The sequence below is a fragment of the Thermobia domestica genome, chromosome 2, assembly GCF_964235325.1.
Source record: "Thermobia domestica chromosome 2, izTheDome1.hap1.1, whole genome shotgun sequence".
Taxonomy (NCBI): Eukaryota; Metazoa; Arthropoda; class Insecta; order Zygentoma; family Lepismatidae; genus Thermobia; species Thermobia domestica.
The window spans coordinates 275,578,775-275,603,960 of NC_137455.1; the positions used below are offsets into that span (position 1 = coordinate 275,578,775).

General features: G+C 36.1%; 1 protein-coding gene across 3 annotated transcripts in view; it reads left to right on the plus strand.

Moving 5' to 3' along the window:
- Positions 1 to 25,186, plus strand: part of LOC145678505 (uncharacterized) — a 393,685-nt gene that overhangs the window by 1,914 nt on the left and 366,585 nt on the right. For all 3 annotated transcript variants that reach the window (XR_014130402.1, XM_081748725.1, XM_081748726.1), the window contains exon 2: positions 10,090 to 10,173. The gene's annotated coding sequence lies outside the window, so the exon portion shown is untranslated. The remainder of the gene's footprint in view (positions 1 to 10,089; positions 10,174 to 25,186) is intronic.

Consider the following 25,186-nt stretch of genomic DNA (forward strand, 5'->3'; position numbering starts at 1 on the left):
AGTGTAAATGCAGTGTGGATGTATGACATAAAGACATCAGTGCATAAAGCACGAACCAAGTTGTGCTAGGCTGCCACTGAAAAGCAATAATGCAATCTAACCAGTGAGAGCACTAGCGCAGAAGTGGCACAAGCGGTAACGAGGGGGTGCGTCCGTAGGAAGCTGGCGTGTCAGCAACGGTGGGTGTATGCATGAACGAGGATATTGGAAAAACATTTTATATGTCATAAAATACATGCATTGTGTGCGACACTTGTATAATCACTTTATACAGTGACTTGACATAGTACTTCATGTAATCATGTCTTATGGAGTGCTATGTGATAAAGGGCACACTTTCCTTTTCGTATTTTTACCTTAGTTTACATGTAAGACGTATGATCCCGATGTATTTTCATGATTCGTGCAATCCTCTTGTGAAAGCAAGCAACATTCTTCTTCCGTGGATTTTACAACTTTACGTCCCCCCTCCCCCACTCACACAAAACTTACTGCTTGAATTGATTTGGACTATGCCCAATAGTTATGGTTTGGTTTATGTATGCACTGAATAGAGATAATTGGATGTTGAATTTTTCTGTAACAAGCATTCATTGTACAGGATTTTTTTTTTCTGATCTCCATAAGCCTGAGTTTTGATGCTATGGTAAGTGATTATTTAATTTCGTATTTATTTTTTCTAGCAGTCTGCTGTTGTGATGTTTATTTATCCTCCGTGTGAAGAGTTTGTTACGACGAATGGTTGGTGATTGGTTAGGTATTGTTAGTGATATTTGTTATTATTATGTTCCGTAGGGTACGGGGTGTTATTGATTATACATTTTTTCTTTCGTATTAATTTATTTAGTGCGTTCAAACTGGATTTGGTATCATATAGGTTTGTTATGGTAGGGAAAAGCGACGTTTCTTCACTTTCAATTTGGCATGTGTTTTCATGGAAGAAAGTATTTTTTGTCTGCGTGAAGGAGCCCACTGGTGATGCTGATGTAAGTTTGGCCTAATGTAATTCTTTAAGCAGCATGAAAGTCAAATAGGTTAATTTCAAAAAAGTGGAAGAAACTACCAGGATTTGCCCAGGTGGGTCCAGCCGAAATTCGGTTAAACCTGCCTGAAAAGAACTCTTTGATTTTTGAACTTTTTATTAGTTTATTGTTGGTATAACTAAGCCGTGACATACTGCTTTATTTTTTACGATATTTTGGACATTTATTGGGAGATGTACACAGTTTTACGTGTTTTAGATTTCTTTGGTAACAGTTTGCTCAGTATTCAACCAGAATATAATATACGTGGAGAAGGTCAAATACATACAGCATAACCGTATATTCCAAAGCCTAACCGAAAAGAAATTGAAATTGCTGTTATTAAATTAAAGAAACCCAAATCTCCGGATTTAGACGAAATTCCTGCTGAGTTTATTTTATCTAGAGGGGAGAAAGTGTGAAAAGAAGCACACAAACTCGTTCTCTTCGTATGAAACAAGGAGAAATTGCCACAAGAGTAGAAAAAATCATTGTTTCGATTCACAAGAAAAACGACAAAACTGATTGTAATAAATATAGAGGCGTCTCGTTTTTCAGCATCCTATAAAATCCTTAAATAATCTGTTACAAGATTGACCCTATACGCAGATGAAGTTATTAGAGATTATCAGTACGGATTTAGGTGAAATCGATCAACCATTGACCGGATATTTACCATTCATCAAGTACTTGAAAAGAAATGCAAATACAATACTCTGATGCATCTATTGTGTATTGAATTTAGAAAGGTGTACTACTCGGAGGGAAACATTATACAACATTCTTACAGAATTTAGAATACCGTGAAAGCTAGTTAGGTTAATTAAAATGTGTTTAAATGAATCTCAAAGTAAAGTTCGAGTATGAAAATACATGTCTTCGAACTTTTACGTCGAGAACAGCCTGAACAAGGAGACGCGTTGTCTCCATTATTCATTTTTATTCTAGAATAATACTCTATAAGGAAAATCAAAGATAACAACAAGGGTCTAGAGTTGAACTGGCACTCACCAGGTTATTGCTTGTGCTGATTATGTAAATCTGATAGGGGATGATATGAGTATAATAGAAGAAAATGCAGAGAAAACCAAATACATGGAAGTTCGCAGTCACCGTTATATTGCAAATTATGGTAGGGACCTCAAAATATGAGATAATAATTTCGACAAATTGGGTACTTTCAAATATCTAGGATCACCATTAACACACCAAAACCATATTCTCGAAGAAACTAAATGTCGACTGAAAGCATGGGTTCTGTGTTAATTTTCAGTATGTCGTAGCGAATTCTTTCAAGGAATTTGATACTTAAAATATATAAAACAGTAAATGTGTCTGTTCTACGGTGTTAAAACATGATCACTTAGAGGGAATAGCGCAGCATGAAAGTAATTGAAAATAAAATCCCAAGGCGTATGTTCGGACCCAAGAGTGACAGGAATGGGGATTGGTAAAAAGTCAGCTATACATTATAAGTAATGTGTGAAACAGAATGCAATAATAAAATTTGGAGAACGTAGCGGCCTAGAATGTTTAAATTATCAATTAGAATCATTCTTGGCAAAGTCTTAGACTGAGTTTTTTATGTATTATATTATGACATGGTGAACAAAGGGGAATACGCTATGGAGGGAGCCTTCGAAGTTCGAATTTAGCACAGTAAAATAATTTAACATTGAAAAAGTTACCTGTATTTATATTGGCACGGAGGATAGGTAACCAGAGAGATATTTGAGTGACAAAATTCAAATGATACGATATATATAAATATTCATTTTGATGTGAGGAAAAAGGGAACACAGACTAAGGCGCTTAAAATTTCAACTCAGCAGTGTCATGCGCAATTTTGAACATTCTTGGTACAGTCAGCTTCACAATTAATTGCATCCCTTAGTGTTATGGCTCCAATATGTCAGATCCACTACTTTTACTGGTATTGCCTGGACAATTGCGATCCAATTTACACGAAACACTTCAAGCCAGTGTCAACAGTTCCTAAGACTGCAGGGCACTGAAACAGGTTTTGCTATAGAGTTGACTCACGAAAGAAAAAAATCTTTGTTTTAATATTTATTTATTGTTCTGAGCGTGTTGTCCAATGAGTGCCACATAGCAAAGGCATTATAATCATAGTTGTAAAAACTCCAGGTTGTTTCAAAAAAGAAAGAAAATAACCAGTGGGTTTTGTTGGGTAAAGTTGAGTTTTACTAAATTTTGTACGTATATTTGAAAGCATATTCCTACTAAAAGTAACATTTAAACATTTATGTTCTATTGTACTCATGAAACTATGCAATTCCATTGTGGGGCCGCGGTGACTTACCTCTTGCACGAGTTCCAGGTTCGATCTTATCTCCATCCAAGTAGACTTCGTGATGGACAAACACCGTGTGTAATGGTTTTCTCGAGATTCTCCCGTTTCCTCCCATTTTCCTCATCATCTTCGTCTCTCTCAGTCTCGGTGCATGATCGTTAGACATTGAACTAAACTTAAGAAAAATATCGCACGCAGGAATCCGTGTAGTTCCATACGCGTTTCGTGGTAAATCCTTTGCACGATCAACATTTGCTTACATTTCGATTTCTACAAAGAAGGAACTAAACTTTTTTGTAGAGTAACAAAAAGGTGGGTAATTCTACAATCAGGATTCAAATCCCTGAGTCATTGCCCAGAGAGAAGATTCCTGTACTTAGTGAAGCCATAAATAATGTTACAACTGAAAAACTGAATGACGCAACTACTATGAGAGGGATTTTAATTTGTTTTGTATATGTTCTTACATGCATTCTCTACACACAGCACTAATCACTGTTCGAAATGGTTACCTTTTGCACTGACACATGCTCTCAGTCTTTGTGGCCACTTGGCTAGGCGGAATGGATGACATCCAGGAGAAAATCCGCCATATCTACCAACAAGAAACGCTTTAAACTGGCAGTAGTGGAGTGTCTCTTCTTACAGACGATGCGCTCCAGCACTAACCACAGTCGGTATTCCAGAGGGTGCAGGTTCAGACTGCTTCAGACGAAATGAAGTCAGGGACGTGACGCTGAAGCCATCTTTGAGTTGACCTGGCCTTGTGGGCGGGAGCAGAATTCTACTTGAAGTTCCAGGGTTTGTTGTGAAACAATGTGCCGCTTAATTTCTCACAATAGGCTCTAAAGCTATGCTTTCGTACACTCGTGCGCTGACTTTAACTCGACTTGTGGAACCTTTTTACGGGCTTCGTGAGAAGTTGATGCATACACCCTATTATTTTGTCAATTGAACGACTGTTCGATGGTGAATATTTTCCTCATCGGTGAAGAGGATTATGGGTGTACCAGTGCAGGAGACGACCATTATGGGTCTATATTTTGCCACTCTCAGCTTCTTTAGGCGTGCGTCATGGTAATGTCCTGTACTTCGGCGATAAGCCGTAGTCGAAGGTCCTCAGACAGAAGCTTGAACTCTGATCGTTTCGAAATGTTCATTTCACGGGCCATGATAGCTTGCTTCCTTACCACATTTCTTCGCATGCGGGCGGTCACCACTTTTGTGGCTGCTGAAATCCTGACACTGCATGGACGACCCTTCACAGTCCCGATTTCATTGCAGCGCTCAATGGTACAGTACACAAACTGTTTTGGAGTTCTTGAAAATGTCACTTGCAGATTATTTAACTTTACGTAACGCTATCACGGCAACACGATTTTCGCAGCCGCCCCATTCCATAGTTCCGCCTTCAGCACAATGCTTCCTCTTTCACAGACATGCACACAATGGTTCAATGTTCCCGTGAGCACACTAGCGGTTCTTTCCTCCTACCCCCAGATGTACAGCGTGCGTCAAAATTTGTTAACAGTATTTGTTGTTAGACCAAGTAATTTTCTTTAAATCACGCCGAAGGGGCATGGTGGCTCAGTGGTAGAGCATTCAACTCAGGTGCATGTGGGCCCTTGTTCAATCCCAGCTCGTGCCAAGTGTCTGTGGTAGGCAGACACTGTTCGTGGGTTTTCTCGGGGCTCTCTCGTTTCTTCCCACTTTCTTCATTCCACTATTTCATTCATTTCTGATCATCATCATTTCCTTTATCATAATCGGCATAACCGTAGGACGTAAAACTGAAAGATTCCAGATAGTACAAGTTCAGAAACCAGAGATAAAACGACTTTATAAACTAATACGATAAAAACTCAGCTAAAGGTAGGTACTTGGTTCTAAAATTCATTTCAAACTGTTCAACCTTTTCCCCGTGAGGCGATCACAAACAGCAAGTAACATCGCTTTCAGTGTAAAGAAAGAAATTGTAGAAAATGCCGCCCTTCAAACGAGAATTCTCAAAAATTCTTTAACACAGGTTACTTAGTTTTAATGAGAAGTGTGTATTTCATGTTTCTAACTTGACAGGATCGTGAGATACTAAATTTTTCACATAGATTTTGACACTCTGTCCTCATCCCCATTAGAGTACGTATTTTAATGAAAGTACCATGATAAAAACCCAGTTCGAGGTACGTGATAACTACATTAAAAGAATTAATTTCCAACTTTGTAGCCGTTTGCCCGTGATGAGACCACAAACTATGTCCTGTTTATTTTTATATAATAGACTAGCAGCGTTCACCCCGCTTCGCTGCGGTCACCCCGGAACGCAATAAACGTTGTTACTTAGATAATTTTTACTTTTTCGCTTTCAAGTGATATGATAAAAACCATAGAAGATTGCATTAAATGTTAACATTATATCGCCTGTCATTTATGTTAACCCGCCCCGCTTCGCTGCGGTCACCCCGGAACGCAATAAACTTTGTTACTTAGATAATTTTTACTTTTTCGCTTTCAAGTGATTGCAGTAAATGTTAACATTATAGCGCCTGTCATTTATGTTAACCCGCCGAGTGACACGGTCATGCGGGTTGCATATAAATACGTTTATTTTTACCTATGATGATCTAACAAAGGATTTGTACGTTATGGACACTTGAATGGTCAATTATCTCAAGACACTGGTAATTAAAAATTAAAGTGATATGATAAAAACCATCTAGGGTCCAAATCCTAATAACCCCCCAAAAATAAAAGAAATTGGTTCAGCCGTATTAGCGTGATGAGGGAACAAAGGATTTGTACGTTCTCTTTTATATATATAGATTACAGTTGAATAAAGTTACAGCGAATTTGATCGATCGCAAACAAAATTCTGTTGTGCATGATTCCGATAACTTATATATATATTTTCTGTTCTGCTGATGATCTTTTGATAAATACAAATATTAAGCCAATTCTGAAACCTGGCGTGTACTAACAAATACCATTAAAGAAAGTAATTGTAAATACATTGAGGTTATAATTTCAATCCAGGTTTTGAAGTTTGAAAGTGGGCAATTTTGGGGTATTTTATGTGAGTAAGGGAAACCACTGGGTAAAACTCCAACTCATTGTGTATATAATGTATTATTTCACTACCTGCTGCATAAGGAAAAAGAACGAAAAACTGATCATACATGAGTTGGAAAATGGTTGAAAGTAACTAAAAATATTAAATCTGGAACAGTTGAAGGAAATAAGTTTTGTAAATCTTTGCTTCCATTCGTGGTCCTACCCTTTGATCCTCATTTCAACATCTCATTCCTTTTCCAAAGGAGACTGTCTTTGTTATTACATTGAGCATAAGCACTATCACTCCCAACTCGCATCATTTCACAGATTCAACTTGAGCCGTAAAAGAAAATATGACTTGTGCGAAAAATACGTTTATACATTGCAAGAGATGCCACTTCCAATTATTTGCCGCAAACTCAGACGTATCTGTGGCGCTCATTGGACAACATGTTCCAAACAATGGAGACAAATCTTAAGATGGAAAATTGTTTCGTATATGAACTTCACAGCTTGTTTTAATGCTCCACAGACTTACCAACTGTCGTCGCCAGATTAAAATGTTGCGTGTAAATTGGGTTGCTTTTGTGCAGGCGTTTACAATACCGGCAAAAGTATAATAGCTGGACACGGCCTAATAGAGTTATAACAGCCAGTGGTGCAATTACTTCCGTGGCTGACTGTATAAGAGTTGATAGATCTCTAAAACGTTCATAGGCGCGTATATTCGTGTTAGCTCGGGAGTCAAAAAGGTTACAGCTAAAAATGACACTTAAAATTCAAAATAATCGCGTAAAACTGACTTCCATCACGTGTTCGTAGCATTTTTTGTCGTGAAACTGGCATGAAATTTTTATAACAAGTAATTGTCATATTCATGTTGCAAAGTGTAAAAGAGAAAACATAACTACAGGTTATATCCACTCGTTGGTGTTCAAGGCTCAGTAACACAACAGATCTGTTATTGAATTCAGAACTAAAAGCCAGTAGGGACAAAAGGGCGTGAATGTTAGGGTTTTTCCCGGAACTGACGATCATCTATTGTCAGAGGTAAAAGGGAGAGAGGAATAAAGAACGTGCCGTAGCTCTTTGTGAATAATTAATTAGCATGTTGAAAATCACAACATTTTAAAATCATATACTGCAAATGCAATCTCTGATATTTATATATAATGTTTTTATATATCAGAAAAATATTTACTGTTATTTGGTTTGGAGCTTAATATCTCTCAGTATGTAGGTTATATGAAACGTTCTTAACGCGAAATCAGAATCACTTGAACTCTTTTCGTCCTTTTTTTCCTTTCTTTGTTCCTCTCTTCCCCATATGGGATATTCCATGTGAAATCAAGCAGTCAAGTGACAAGGTCTGACCTGACCATTTTAAAATTTTGTTAAAATTGTTGAACAGCTTTATTACAATGGGAGATGACAAAATTTCAAAAAAAGGGCATTTTTTCCGTTACGGTGGTTATAAAAAAATGTCATAAAATGGTTAATATGTGCGCTCAACACATGGAACATACACTATTGAAAAGCGTAAAGATTGCTCTACAAGCTGTACTATATTGAAAAAGCCTGTAAAATAATAAAAAAAAAAAAATACTTCAAAAACTCAAAATTTGAATTTAAAATTTCGCACAGAAATGTCCCTGTGAACTTGCTCAAAATTGTCCAGAATGTAGTCCCGTATGTATACAAAGTTGTGTTTTGGTCACTCAGTGGGATCCGATTCAAAATTCAACATAAACCAAACATTGTAAGATACTTACCTCCAACATCAAAGGAATTTATATTGGCACACGACTGCTCACCAGGTTATTACTGGGCAAACTCTCAAGCCACCATCTATCCTTTTGTAACATACTACAGAAAAGGTGACCTCTTGAAACACGTCAATTTCATTGTGATTTCAGAAAAAGAGCTAATATGTTTCTTGTTACAGATATTTCCAATTGTGAATTGGATTTTTTTTCTTTTAATTTTCTAATGTGGCCGCCGCTCAATATAAAAACAACTAAAATTTCATTAATGTATGTTACTATAAGGCAGACTTTAATGTTGATGCTGAGTGGTGTTTTTGTGCCAGTTACCATGGTAAAGGTGTTAGCAATGGTCTCTCAGGGTGCCTGAAAAGGGGACCTGCCAGAGCCAAGTTTGCAAAGACCTGTGGAAAATCAGATTATTAATCCAAAAATGTGTATGACAGGGCCATGAAAAATTTGCTATGTGTTGCCTTTCACTTTTGTACAAATGAGGATCATGACAAAGATGAAAAATTATTAGATGAAAGGTTTCTTCAAACTAAGATCATTCCAGGCACTCGGATGTTAGTTGCGATTCTTCCAGCATCTGAAAGTGAAATAAGGGTAAAACACATCTCATTTTCTGATGAAAGTACGGTCATGTGAAGGTATTAAAAGTATTCTTTTGTAGAACAGACGTGGTTTTGTGAGTTGTGAATACAACTGTTTTTGGTGATTAGCTTGTGTACTTGTACAGACAAACGAAATAGAACTGCTACCGTTAGTTTTCTTCACCCTCAAGGACCTTCGCCATCATTCTACTACCCTGAGAATCCTGATATATTAACAGTACCATCCATAGCAGTTCTTTCAATTGTTGATGTAACAACTGCAACTGGACAAACATATAGGATCTGTCACTATGATGCAGATATAGCTTCACAAAAACTACGAGAAAGATTGTAAACATTCAGAACATGTGTAAGATGTCATTCAATTTGTCGGCAAGCAAATTAATGTGAAATGTAGTACCTATCTAAATATCTCGAAAGGTGGATAATTGTGTAATTTCAAATGAATACATAAAGAAACAAATGAATTTGACAGATGCCAATATAAATTCCTTTGATGCTTGAGGTACAGGCAAATGGTTATCGATCTGAACCCAGATTTTCATATGGTCAGTATCTTGCAATGTTTGGTTTATGTTGGATTTTGAATCTGACCCCATCGAGCGCCCAAAATTCGACTTTGTGGTGTTTTAGTATACATATGGGACTACATTCTGGACAATTTTGAACAAATTCACAGTGACATTTCTGTGCGAATTTCAAAATTGAAATTACCTCTGGTGCTTGGGGTCCCGGGTTCGATCCCAGCCCCTGCCAAGTGAACTTTGTGGTGGACAAGCACCGTGTGCGTGGGTTTTCTCGGGGTTCTCCCGTTTCCTCCTACTTTCTTCATTCCACCATTTCATTCATTTCTCATAATCACCGTCTCCTTTAGCCTAACCGGCTTAACCGTGGGACTTAAAACTCAAAGATTTCATTTTTCAAAATTTAAATTTTACTTTGAATTTTTGAACTATTATTTTTTATTTTGTACAGGCTTTATCAATATAGTACAGCTTGTAGAGCAATCTTCAAGCTTTGGAATAGCGTTTGTTCCATGTATCCAGTGCACATATTAACCATTTTATGACAATTTTTGATAATCACTGTAACGAAAAAAAGGCCCTCTTTTGAATTTTTGAACACGCTGTATGGGGGAAAGGGGTAATATTTGGGATTTTTCATCTCCCTGTAATATCAATAAAGGTGTCTATCAATTTTTACAAAAGTCTGATGACTTGTTGATTTGACATGGAATATCCCATATATGTATGTGTGCTTAAATGTAAGAAAATGGGTTTTAGTTTACATTTAAAAAAATTTTTAATTGTGTTTGTTGGTTTTTACAGATTTGTTTCTTCACCCGTTTCGAAGTGAGCACAGAGCATTATTGCCAGGCTAATTCACTGGGGAACTTAGAATGTATGAACAAGGTAAGAATCAATATGTTAAGATCGATCGTACTGTGAATTGCTGTTCTTTTACGTAACAGTTAGATGAATGTTCATGTAAAATATGCTATTACGGTATCTATTCTTTACATGAGTTGCGTTTCTAAACCTATTTCCCCCCTCATTTAAGACGAACAAAGTTTTTAAGATTTGCTGTGGCTTCCATTCACCAAAATAGTGGTTTGATTTTATTTCTTAATTTTTTTTTAAATCTTACTCTCAAAATTGCTAATTGTTAACATCATTGTTTTTTCTTTTTTTTTTTTTTTTTTAAATACACATTTATTATTTTCACTACAATATAGAGGTCACGGGTCTGTAGTAGATCGTTTACCTCTGTTGCGAGGGGTCTCTGGTTCGCTCCTTGCCGACCCGAGTTTGCCGTTGAGAACATCTTGTCAGTGATTTTCTTCAGGTACTCTTGTTCCCTCCCACGTTCTCATTCCGCCAATTATTTAGTAATCATTCACTTTCATAAATTCATTCGCCCCTTTTATCCTAAGGAGTATAAACGTGGGAGGTAAACTAAATATTTCGGTATTTTTTTATTTTTTATTTATTTTTTTTTTTGTTACAATATAATTACCTGTACATAGCTACATTTGTATGTTCTCCAATATTTAATTGCGCGCCCATGAATTTTTTAAAGTCCTTTAAAATTGTGAGTTCGGCAACAACGCGCTCGAAGTTACAGAAGGGGAAGTCATAGGAAAAGAATAGTCTTCCCAACACACCTTGTTCTTTACTGTTTGAAATATTCATATTCTTTTCCATTACTTAATGTAATGTTAGTTTCAGAGTAAAATAGTACCTTGGCAAATGCTGTTTAGTTAAAGAAAGCACCAGCTATATATATATAGGATTTTAAGGAGTTTCATCTCTATCAGTACAACTAAAAGCTAGTGCTACGGTGTGTTTCGATAGTCGTGCGTGCTTAGTATTTACTTTCTATTGCTTTCGAACCTGGTTCGAATCCTACTGGCTGCTTTTGTTTATTAAGAAAGAAAAATCCTTTCCGCTGTCCTTAATTTACAGTTTCTGATTTTATGATTCATATGTTTTTTTCTTTTCTCAGAAGTCATACTTTAGAAAGTCGCTCATTACTGTTTGTATCCGGTGATTTTCCGAACACCAAGGAAATGAATAATCGGAGTATTTTTTTTTTTTTTAAGGATACATACATGCTACTAAATTGTTACTAAAATGGGGTAAAGCGTTTATTCTTTCCATGTGCATATTTGTGGGGAATGCTAGAGATTCACCCTGACAAAAATGTATGCTTCCTTGAAAAAGAAAATTTTCGCCTCTGGCGCTATTAACTTCCCCTCATACCCCCAGCTGTCTAGAATGTTTTCAAATCTTCATGAGGATATAAACAAGCAACAACTATTATTTTGTAAGCGAAAGTACTACAACTAGGACCAAATCTTGTTAAGGAGATTGTTTTACCTAAACTCCGTTATATGTTTACCCAGTCCACCCGTAAGAAAAAAAAAAAAAAAAAAAAAATTACTTGATAGATCACCACCAAATTTGTTGAGTATGTATCAAGTCAAAAGTTACGAATCGAGTTCGATTACGGAGCCAGTAATCAAACCCCGTAGTAATAAAAATATTCAATTAGCGGTTTTTACGTTGATCACTGTACAGCAAAAACGGTAATACATGCATATGGAGAATTGGTTTTCTGTTATCGATTAAGCATTCCAAAAGTACGTTTCATGTATATTATTTAGTCTGTACTAAAACCGGAAGCAGTAGAAGTCCACTACAACTTTCGTTTTCAATATTAATCTACACAGACCAAAAATGATCAGAGATAGCGAGAAGAGTTTTATTCAAAAATTAAATTAGTGTCCTAAGATCTTCTGTCTTAACCCGTTGTTGAAACCGGAAGTTTCAGATATAAATCACTTTCTGGTTTACCGTTGTTCCCCATAGAATAAAACCCTAGATACCAAAAAGCGGTTTTCCGTGGTAGAAAAGTGTCATTTCTGGTTTTAACGCTGACCATTACAGAGTAAGAACGGTTATAGCAATCAATAAAGCGTTCCAAGAATATACTCTGTCTTCAATCTAATTTCTTTGCTACAACCGGAATGGTAGAAATCTACTACCACTTACGATTTCAGTACTAATCATGAAAATATCACGCCGAAACAACTACTTCGCGTAGTGTACACGTGTCACTATACATAGATCGAAGTAGGTGATATATGTTTGTCCTTCAAACTCAGGACAACCAATCGTTATTAACTAGTAGTTACACGTGAACACCACCGAAGCGTTGGTTTGTGATGGCATATATGTAATTTGTAATAACTGGGCGTATATTAGTGAAGTCATCCTCCCTAGGGAGAATATTTAATTCGCGCACTGATTCTTCTTTATTTTTAAGTAGGGCTACTTGGACGCTATGTCAAGCAGTTGAACTTGTAGTGAGTTCTTCATCTTTCTTCGTTCTTTTTCGCGTTTTAATTCCATAGTCGTTGCTGCTGCCGTGATTCAGTTTAAATCAGTAGATCGTAAACTTTATGCCGCTGTTCTCTAGTGCTTCTTGATAAGCTCCCATAGACTCCGCGAATTAATTATGTGATTACAGACTTATAATTAATAGTTTTGACTCAAAAAATTTGTTAGGGGGCGCGGTGGCTCAGTGGTAGAGAGTCCACCTCCGGTGCTTGGGGTTCCTGGTTCGATCCCAGCTCACGCCGTGTGGACTTTGTGGCGGACAAACACCGTGCCCGTGGGTTTTCTCGGGGTTCTCCCGTTTCCTCCCACTTTCTTCATTCCACCATTTCATTTATTTCTCATCTTCACCGTCTCCTTTAGCCTGACCGGCATAACCGTGGGACGTGAAACTTAAAGATTTCATTTTTGAAAGAATTTGTTAATTATAACTACTGTTTCCTCATTTATAAAATTTAAACCAAACCAACCCATGCCATACACTAGGTAGACCTACGGTCTGACTTTCCGCAATGATAGAATCTTAGTGCATTTGCCAAAGAGGCTAGTATTCTTGATACACTGACCAAGGACTGTGGAGAAATGTCGAATACACTTAAATAATAATAATAATAATCTACTTGATGTCTAGGTTGCCACCAAACGAAATCGTTTGCGCTCCTTGATGGATCTCTTTTGGAAGAGCTGGTGGCAAACGTTGAATTAGTTGCATCTGTGGATACTGTTTTACAGGTTCTGAATGATTGTAATTTGACTAGGCAGATAGCCCTACCGTGGGTGAACCAAGGGAAGGATTTGCCCTATATCTCACGCCATATATAGGTCCGACGCCGTAGGAAGAGACAGGCTCTTTAAGAATCTTAACAATTTATTCTTTCTGATTTATTTTTGGAAACAAAAATATTTAGAAATGAACCATCAATTTTTAAGGCACTTCTGCAAGTGTTATAAGTTAGTTCTTGATCTTTCTCCGTTCTTTTTCACGTTTCAGTCCCACAGTCATTGCTGCTGCCCTGATTCAGTTTAAATCAATAGATCGTGGACTTTGTGCCGGTATTCCCTGGTGCTTCTTGATACGTGTCAAGCTACTAATTAATATTTTTAACAGCAAGAAGTTGTAAATTATAGCTACTGTCTTTTATTTTTAAAATTAAACTAAACCAATCCATACTGTATATTCGGTGGAAATATATTCTGACTTTCGCGCTGTGGTAGAATCTTAGCGCACTTGCCAAAAACGCCTATGTTAACTTGGTTCTTGATAGGCTGATCAAGGATTCTGCAGAAATATCTAATATACTAAAAAAAGAAACTACTTTATTTCTAGGTTGCCGCTAAACGAAATCGTTTGCGATCCTTGACAGAGTTCTTTTGGATCTCTGGTGTCAAGTATGAAGTAAGTTGCATCTGTGGATAGTGTTTTGCAGGTTCTGAAAGACTGTAATTTGACTAGCCAGAGCCGTCCCGTGGATGGACCAAGGACAGCATTTACCCCAGACTCCGCGCTGTATTGGTCCGAGTCGGTACTTTTTGAAGTTTTACCATTAATATCGCGAAACGTACTCACAGAGTTAACATGGACCACGTTAAAGATAACTGTGAAGCATATCCAACTTAAAGTTTAACACTACGAAAGTTTGTTAAAAAATTCATGTGTACTACGTAAGAATTTATAGATTATTGAATTTAAATCTGGTTGTTCTATATTCATTAAAATAGAACACTGTGTATAAAAGAGTTTTCACAAGTGAATTCACTGATAACTTATTATGTTACGTTAAGGCTGAAGCGATCGATCCAATAATTGCCGCACCGAATGCTACAGTGCTAGTTACTGATCTTACAGGCTCTTATCCTAATATAATATAACAGTAGCCTATCGCATTCCCGTCATCATTTGCATTACGGGTGCATCTGGGAACGCAGTTTTTAAAATTAAAAACAACAATAATAATAAAAATTTAAAAACATGCACAAAGCATCAACGTATGAATGGACTGACTGATTTCTATTCAAAATGAAATGTGAAATAACAGACATCCACGAATACGAAATGATATATGTATATATATTAACTCTATGGCCAATGGAACCCGGAGGTTCAACGCCGCGTTCACAAAAGCTCTCCACTAACTTCTATCCTTAGCTAACTGCTTTCTTTTCCTATCTCTGCAAGATCCATCTTAATATTGTCCTCCCATCTGCGCCTAGGTCTTCCTGATGGTCGTTTTCCGATTGGTCTTCCAGTGAAGACTTTGAAAGCGTTTCTACTTTCTTCCATTCTAGCTACATGACCTGCCCACCTAAGCCTCCTAGACTTGACGACCCTAACAATGTTGGGTAAACCGTATAAATTATGTAGTTCCTCGTTATGAAGTTTCCGCCATTCCCCATTCCCGTTCTTCTTGGGTCCGAATATTCGTCTCAGGATTTTGTTCTCAAATACTTTCAGTTTATGTTCTTCCCTCAGTGTAAGCGACCATGTTTCGCATCCATATAGAACAACAGGCATGATTATCGATTTATATATTTTAAGCTTGAAATTCCTCGACAGAATCCGCGACGACAAGATATTTTGAACTGAATAGTAACACGAATTTCCTGCTTTTAGTCGACATTTAATTTCTTCGTGGATATGATTTTCCTCTGTTAATATTGATCCCAGATATTTGAAACTATCCACTTTATCAAAAGTATTATTTAATATTTTAACGCATCTATAATTTGCTGTATTACGGTCCCGACGGACTTCCATGTATTTAGTTTTCTCTGCATTTACTTCTAAACCAATGTCCCTGCAAGCGTTTAATAAGATCTCTGCATTTCTTTCTATTGTTCTCCTATCATCTCCTATTAAATTTACATCATCAGCATATGCCATAACCTGGTGAATACTGTTCAACTCTAGGACCTGGTTGCTATCTTGGATTTTCCTTATAGCGTATTCCAGAACAAAGTTAAATAATAATGGCGACAACGCATCTCTTTGTTTCAGGCCATTTTCGACCTGAAAGCTCGTGGACAAAAATTTTCCTACCCGGACTTTACTTTGGGATTCATTTAAACGTATCTTAATTAGCTTTCACGGTATTCCAAGTTCTGTAAGAACGTTGTATAATGTTTCTCTCCTAACCGAGTCGTACGCCTTTCTAAAATCAATAAATAGTTGACGTACCGGCGTATTGTATTCCCACTTTTTTTCGAGTATTTGGCGAATGGTAAATATTTGGTCGATAGTTGATCGATTTCGTCTAAATCCGCACTGATAATCTCCAATAATTTCATCTGCGTATGGGGTAAATCTTGCTAATAGAATATTTGAAAGGATTTTATAGGATGTTGACAAAAGAGAAATGCCTCGATAATTATTACAGTCAGTTTTGTCGCCTTTCTTGTGAATTGAAACAATGATTGATTCTTTCCACTCTTGTGGCAATTCTTCCTTGTTCCAGATAAGGAGGATGAGTTTGTGTATCGTGTTCCATAATTTTTCGCCTCCAGCTAAAATTAACTCAGCCGGAATTTCATCTACACCCGGAGATTTGTGTTTCTTTAATTTCTTTATAGCGGTTTCTACTTCTATTCGGTTGGGTTCTGGAATATACGGTTCTGCGGTGTGTATCTCCTTTTCTCCACGCACACTAGTTTTTGGTTGCTTGTTAAGCAAATCGTCAAATAAATCTTTCCATCTATCCGTATCAGTGAGAACTGTATCGTCAGATTTCTTTAATATATAAGTACGAGGTTGATAGCCTTTCTTAAATTCGCTGATCCCCTTATACATGTCCCGGATGGTTTTATTTTTACTATGATCTTCAAGTTCCTTAATTTTAGCTTTTAAAAAAATCGCGTTTCTTTGTTCTGATATATATATGGCGCAAAATTTACGGTGGCCAGGTCGCCATTGTTGACTAGAAATTTAAACCTGGCTAATAGTATTCAGTAGGAATGGTTTCTAAACTCACAGGGCTGCGCAGTTTGTGTTTCGCACGAAAATAAGTGCCACTTAGTGAGAGAAAACACGGAATGTGAAGTCTTCACAACGTTGTAATTCGCCCCCTCTTTCCCACCCTCAATCAAAATGGTTTGCCTCCAATGGTTGTTTTCATCACTTATGTTGAATCAGACACTGGAAAAGATTTAGAGTGAAAACTTCATTACGAGATTCTCAAATTTGCTTCCAATTGTCACATTTTGTGTAGTTTTACCTGTGAGTACTGCTTTATGTGAGAGAGGCTTCAGCAATCTCAACAGAGTTAAGACTGCCTATAGGAATTCACTGAAGACTGACACACTGGATGATGTGCTGACAATTTCCATCAATGGACCTTCACTTAAGGACTTGGATCCGAAAACTGCAATCGACAACTGGTACACACGGGAAAGAAAGTATTTGACAGTTGACAAATTTTCATTTGTCAATAACTCGGGAACAAATGAATTAATTTGGATCTTTTTGTTGCTGTCTTTAGAATAGTTATAACTTGATAACTTGCCAAAATCGGTACTCTAATAGGTTAATTTGTTGTCGAGTTATTAGGAAAAGAAATTTTGTCAACTGAAGAATACTTTCTTTCGTGACTGTATTTCAGTGCAAAGAGAGAACGTTACACAAACGTGAAGTCTTAAGGTAAGATATTTCTTAACAAGTATGAATTGTCCAATTCAGAATTGATTATCCTAAATCTAATTGTCTGGTTTGAAATTTTATGCCCTGATGTAATATCTTTCTTTGTCAAACTAAAATGGGGGGGGGGGGGGGGGTGTCTCATAATTTGTACGTGAGAGATACTGGCGACCACCATTTTTGGATTGGCGAGTGCGTCTGACTTTGAAATTTTGCGCCCTGATATCTCTCTCTCTCTCTCTCTCTCTCTCTCTCTCTCTCTCTCTCTCTCTCTCTCTCTCTATATATATATATATATATATATATATATATATATATATATATATATATATATATATATATATATATAATATATACTGTATATATATATATATACGACGAGAAGGTTCGTTAGGACCTCTTGGATCAAGTAAACAATACAGTGTGATTATATAAGCAGTAATAATGGTAATGGAAGTAATTAATCGATTTTTTAGAAATTCAGCATACGTGTAAAATTAAATATTTGCAAGTCGTGTTAATACTACTGATTGACAACTTAAGGTATTGTACAGGTCATTTTTTTTTTCTTTTAATGAACAAGTAGATTGCTTTGCGTGCGTATTGTGAAAGAACGGTACATTTCGAAACTGGGTTTTAATATTAAAGCACAAAGTGATAGACCAGTAGCTTCCAGGTGCAATAGAGGGATAATAAGGTCGATGATGGAACTTTTTCTTCAAACGCTGAAATCATATGGAAGAATTTTCTCTGTTTCAGTCAAGAGGATCAGAATTTAAACTGGAAGGTATATAGATTCCTAAAGCTTCCAGATTTTCTATAAAGATAAGAATTTCAATATAACTTATTTCTATGATACTAAGTTCATACATCCATTTCGAATTGATTTAAATCTTAAATTCCTATATTTAAGAACTTCCGAAATGTGATAAGCAGCGAAAAATATTTTTCAGGCCTCACTTTCACTCTTTAGGGGCCGCATTTCGTTTTCTGTGCTTGGATTTCAATAGTCTGGTGAACAACGAATATTTCAAGCTTGCTCACCCTACGTTAGGGTTCGAATTTTGCTCAAACCCCATCCTTCCTTTTAGCATAGTGTTTCGCAAAACTCCATCGGATATACAGCGTATGTTTCAAGGAGAATTTGATCTTGATAAGCACAACGATTTTGTTAATTTGTTGATTTAGTGAGTTAGTCCCGGGGTTTCTTCTTTCATATATATTATACACTTATCTTGTAACGCACTTGTAACTTATAACTAACAAATAAAAACGATGGAATTTTGTACCAAAATATCCACAAGAAGGAAATATTTGACATACTCTACAATATCATCAGATTAACAGTCTTATTAACACAAAGTATCAATTTGTAACACTGAAGAATAAATGTGATATTGTAAGTGTTCGTCTAACCTAAATTATGTAATAATCTGATGTAATGCTATTTGAAAAATACAATCTTATATTGACTAGGCAAAGTTATTGATCTGTCAGTATTGTACAGTATGTTGAACGATGTACCCTGTCGATATTTTCATGGTATAGAATTTCATTGATCTTTATGTTAGTTTAAAAATTAGAGGCGCGTTTCTAGAGAAGTGGTCCCCATGTGTATATATTGTGAGTTTAAGTCCGAGAATTATGCTCCGGGGCTAATGGAGATGGTAATAACAAGATGGATGATAATTGGAGAATGAAGAAAGTGATAAGAAACTGTAGAACTCCGTGGAGATCCACGTATACGATATTTGTCCACCATAAAGTTCACTTGGCGGGAGCTGGGATGAAACCAGGGAACAGATTGGGCTGTACACTCTTTATGCGCCCAGTGTTAAATGAAAATGCAACGTTGTCATTTACCGGGAGGTAAATAAATTTTATAAAAGTACGGTGAATGCGGGCATGTTTGAAATGGAGGCTGACCATCGACACGTAGCGTAAAAATACAGTAACTTCATTCACTTATGTTATGAGTCCAGGTAAATGGCATCGTGGCATTTTCATTTAACATTAGGCACATAAAGAGTGCACAGCCCAAATGGCTCGTCCGATTTAAAACAATCGTTCACTTTAGATTGAAAACATCATACTTGGAGACGGTTTCCCCTCCTACATTTTGTTGTAACAGTTACCCTGTGTCAGGGACTTTTGAGACAACACACACACACACACACACATATATATATATATATATATATATATATATATATATATATATATATATATATATTTCTAAAATAAAGGTGCCTGTACGCTAGACTTCAGGTTCATCATGGTTAGAAAGTTGCGTACCTTTCAGGATATTAATATTATTACAATATATATGTTAATTATTATATAAATAACAATATTAATAATGTCCACTAGCATATCACTGCAGTCTTGTAACTAAAAATCTTACGTACATATATATAAAGATGCTTTTTAGAATGTCTGATTCTAACATCTTAATTTTATAATAAAATAACGTAATGATAATGTTTCTTAGTGATTTGTTTCTTGCTTTTTCTCTTTCTGGAAATGGGCGAAAATAAGCTGCTGCTGTTTGTTTTCAAAAGTCATCAATCAAGTGTTCGACAAATAGTGAATTTCAATAACAACACATACAGTGCATTGTTCACATATTGCTCTTCAGAGTACCAATCATGCTACCAAAATGTTCTACAAACCTCTACTAAAGTAATGGATAAACTTTGCGAAAAAATCTAGATGTTTTCATTTAATTCTCTTGGGAATAATGAATAAAAACAATTAATTGGATACATTAAAATAGGAACTGAGTAAAAGCTTTTCTGCGAAGAAAGTACAGAAGTGGAGTAGCAACAGAGTATTCGTACTGGCTTTCAGTTTAATTCAGTTCAGTTCAGTTTAGGAGAGGCAATATTCCGTTCTCAATAAATAGGTGCCGGTACATCGTACCGTTGCATACCACCAGAACATTCCAGAATGAACAAAATATTTCCTCTCCTAAACTGAACTGAACTGAATTAAACTGAAAGCCAGCACGAATATCATGTTGCTACTCCACCTGTGTACATTCTCCGCAGAAAAGCCTTTATTCAGTTCCTATTTTAATGTATCCAATTAATTGTTTTTATTCATTATTAGCAAGAGAATTAAATGAAAACCCCTAGATTTTTGGGCTATGATGGGACCTGCGGAAAACCACGATATCACTGCCCATACTGTGACAGAACCACCTCCATGCTTTACAGTTGGGAGCAGACAGTCTGTATCATAGGCCACAGTGCCTTTCGATACCCGCACAATGTTCGCCACTGTTGCCTCTGAAGTTCCAACCAGACGGGCACCAACGATCTTGCCTCTTTGGAAGTCTGTCAGGTCGCCATGACCGCACCACGTTCACACCGCGATACTCACAGGTGAACGGGTTACTGCTGACGGAAGAGGAAGGTCCACATGACACATTGAAATTAAAAAACGATCGGCAACCGCAACTCGCGTTGTACAGTGGAGGGTCAAACTTGTATGAAGTGATTTTAGATTTTTTGTCTACCCCTATATATATATATATATATATATATATATATATATATATATATATATATATATATATATATATATATAAATAAAATGTTTTCCTGACATTTTTAAAATCAGGCAAGACTCACATTGTTTCTGATTCAATGGAATGTTTAACTTTGTGAAGGAATTTTTGTAACGTGATTGGGCGATTTGTCCGATCCGTTTCTATCATGAGTTGGTCTTTACGTCTGTTTTAGAAATAATAATGGAGGTCCTTATTCATACCGACCTTCACGATAAACACTGCTACTCCCATTTTCTGCACTAAAGCTTCAATTCCCAGCCTGGGGCATCCATCACTTTCTCCTGCAATTGGATGAGTTCTGGTGTTCAGTGACAATCAGAATATCATCTGAGTGTTTTCCTCTCAGTCACTACTTCGTAGTCTCCGTTGCTCCTCTCCATTTCACATCATACCGCTTTTACGGTGTTCACGCAGTATTAAATAATTATCTTGATTCGGGAATATGGATGCTTGTCACGAATCATGATGCAGGTAACTCTTTCGATATTCCGATGGCTGTCACTCATCTATTGCAGTTCCTTTTGATATCGTCTGCATATCTGAAAAGATAGAATAAAAATCATATTTAGATTTTGGCAGATACTTCCCAATACCACATGTTTATGTACAACATACTAATTGTCAAATTTAGCCCTAAGACTATATACATAATGTATCTTTTTCGCACGAGAAAATAATAACATTTATGGAAAAGATTTAAAAATTGTTGCAATTTTTTAATGGTTTCAGAACATTTGTTGTTGTAAGTTCGATTTTACTACAGTTTAGTAAGCGTTCTCCTAGCTCCTTCCCTTCGGGATCACGATGGACTTTTCCTTTCTGACTGGAACTAATTTCCAAGTACATACCGAAAATCTCAAATAGATATTTCTTATATTTCGGAGATACGAAGCGTACAACAATGCAAAAGTACGTTCCTTACGTCACGGTAAGAGAAACGAGCTGTTCTGATGTGACGCCGTATATCGGGTCCCCTCTTTGAGTCATACTGAGTCATATTAAAAGCTTTAGAGAATGCTTTTATATTGGAATTTCTTATGCTAAAGTATAAATACATTTAGTGGAATAGTAAAAGGAAAGCTATAATTTAAGCGAAATACGTATTGTTTATAAAAATTAACTCCGGTAAACACAGTAGATAGGATAACGCGAAATACATTTATAGGATGTGGATAGCCACTCGTTAAAGTCGTCGTTATCCGTTAATATGTTAACGGATTGACTCTCCTAACCAGGGTGTCTATCGGTCACAAAAGTCACGAAATCAGAAAACGGTCATGAAAGTCTAGAAAAAGTCACGAAATTCAGCTTTTGGGTCACGATTTTTTTTTTTTTTTTTTTTTTTTTTATCAGTACAAATATAGGTACAGAGTGGAAAATTTTGTTCTATAAATTGTCAAAATTCACCAAAAATGTATATGGTTGGTTTTAGACGCTACCAAATCGCAAGCAAAGCACGTTTCTATCGCGTGCATGAAAATTCGGCCTAAGTCGCACCCAAATTCGCTTTTGAGAAGGTCAGGAAAATACAATTTGATATATAGGCCCACATATTTTGTATTTAAATTATGTAGGCAGATTCGTATGTCTAGGCACTATGACTACCTGGCGCCCTGGGTTTTTTGAACCTGAACAAGGAGAATATTAGAAAAAGAATTGTGATGTGTTGTATGTTATTTTGAAACTTTTTTTCCAACTATTTCACACGAAATGATGTTCTGAGCATACGGACATACTTGTATTTTTTCTCACCTCAGCTCTGAGTAGGAGTAATGTTTGATATATGGTAGTTCACTTGCAAAAAATTATATCGTGGAAATATTGCGCTTTGTACATTTTGTGCACAACGAAAAAGAAAAATCATAGAAGTAAATGTTTGGAAAGTTCTTTAAATTTCGTTAGTGTGGGCTGGTTTCCCTTATATTGCTTCACTCCCTATAACAGAATATTGCGTATATTACTCGTCATGACATCATAAACGTCTGCACGGTGGATCAATGGTGAAGTGCTCATCTTTGGTGCCAGGGTCCCTGGTTCGATCACAGTCCTGGGAGTTCGTCGTGGACAGCATCGTGTTCGTGGGTTTTCTTGCAGTTCTAGCGTTTCTTCTTACATGATCATTCCATTCCATTAATTCTTTTATAATTTACTTTAATTAGTCATCCGTCTCTCAGCCTACAGGTCATAAAAAATGGGGCGTGAAACTAAAAATTCTATTAAGTAATCCAATAGTTGGAACTAGCTTTTTATCATTACTGTGTTATCGTATTCTTATTTGTTAATTTAAAAGTTTACTCGTGTTCAAATTACTTCAGCCGATCTGTAAATTTTTACATGAACGACTACTTACCAAACTACCATATAAGTATTATACATTTCATGGACTGATATAAATAATTTAGGGTATATTCCTTTGGCTGAAGAAGATGGTAAGCGCGAAAAAAATGTGGTGAAAGAAGTATTTCTAATATGTAAAGTAGTTCAACAATAATACTGGAGAATTCCCAGAAAGCTCAGAGACATGATTATGGTTAAGTTTGGACGTCCTAGTATTGCATTCAATAGAGAATTTATTTTTTAGAAAATAATATAAATTCTCTATTGAATGCAATACTAGGACGTGCAAACTTAACGATAATCACGTTTCTGAGCTGTCTAGGAAAATGTTTTCTCCTGAATGAAAGTTCCCCTCCCTCCTTTAATGCATTCCTTATCGAATGTATGGCAAACTTGCAAACCTTAAATTAGCACTCTACTATGAAATCCCTGTTTTATATCGTTGATTTTTTTTTTAAAGTATGAATAAAATTCGGTTCGTAAGATCCAGACATGAGGACGATAATTAATGCATCAACTCAAGCTGCAAACAATGCCCATTTACGTAAAGGTACTAAATAAAATTATTATAACAACAGCCTTCGTAGTCTTTTGCTTGTAGCATACATTACAGCCTTTAAAAGAATGGCAGATGTTTATAAATGCAGGCTTACCAATGCTCCTATATTTCCTATTTTTCCTATATATTTGCATCTCTTCCTATTAACTCCTATATTTCCTATATTTTAACGAAACCTCCTATATTTTTGTGGCAGTGCTACTTCCACCTGTGAAAATAACAAAGGAAATAAGGTGTGGGTGGTTGGAGGGCCTTTTTGTCTCCATAGTAGGGTGGTTGAATGAAGACTCTTCTGTATTTCGTCCTTTTCTGCTAATTGTCTAAAGATAATTGCAACAAACAGTATACAGTTAGTTCAAAAAGTATTCATACACCTACAAAATGAAACAAAAATAAACTAGTTTCGTCATATTCATTAAAAAGTTCTATAGAGTAGTTATTTTAGAGACTTATATTACCTTCTGCGCTATCAAAAAGACATGACTGACGTTATTGTTGCCCAGGCAATGATCCAGATCGGACCCGTGAAGATGAATGAACTACAGAAAATTCAAGACGAGCAGAACAAAGAAAAACGGAAGATAGCAAATAAGTATCTTGAGGCACTGAAGAAAATGAAAATGTAACTGATACTTTTACTGTTGTATATATTTTCTTAGATGCACTACGTTTTGCGTGCAAATGTGTATTTAGATACTTAAACAAAATCTTTGTATCATGTATTTTGTGATTTTTTAAAATGAATTTTGTATTGACTTTTCCAAATTACGTATGTTATTTGAAAATTAAAAGAATAACATAGAAATGATAGGATCTTGCAAGTGATGAAATTATTCACAGCTTGGAGACGTATACTTACAAACACTGATTTTTTAATGCAGATCTTTTTACACTTTCCTTATGGTCGTTGCTTAGTACTAGTGAGCTACGTACGAAAACACTAAGTTCCTTATGTAGAGTTATTTTGACGTATGATTAGCGTCATACTAAAGGCCTGACTACTGTAGAAAACATATATTAGTCGAACTCTTTAGTATGGCACTAATGACGCGTCAGAACAACGACTCTGCATAAGGCCCTAAGAGACTCGTATCAAATTTTGTAACGAGATAATTACCCATTTAGTTATATTTAGAGTAGAATGTATGTTCATGTAACAATTGGTGTAATTTCCATGTGATTTTTTTTATCCCTACGTATTGGATAATTGAAATTTCCTTTTCACAGCTTAACGAAACCACCTATATTTTTTCACCGTGATTCCTATATATATATATATATATATATATATATATATTTCCCATTAGCATTGGAAAGCCTGTAAATGTTCATAAGCACGGATTGTGTTATACTGCAAAGGAAAATAATAACCTAAAAGTTTCGGAGGTCTGGATAACGGAGAAATAAATCATGTCCGCTTTCTCCTTTC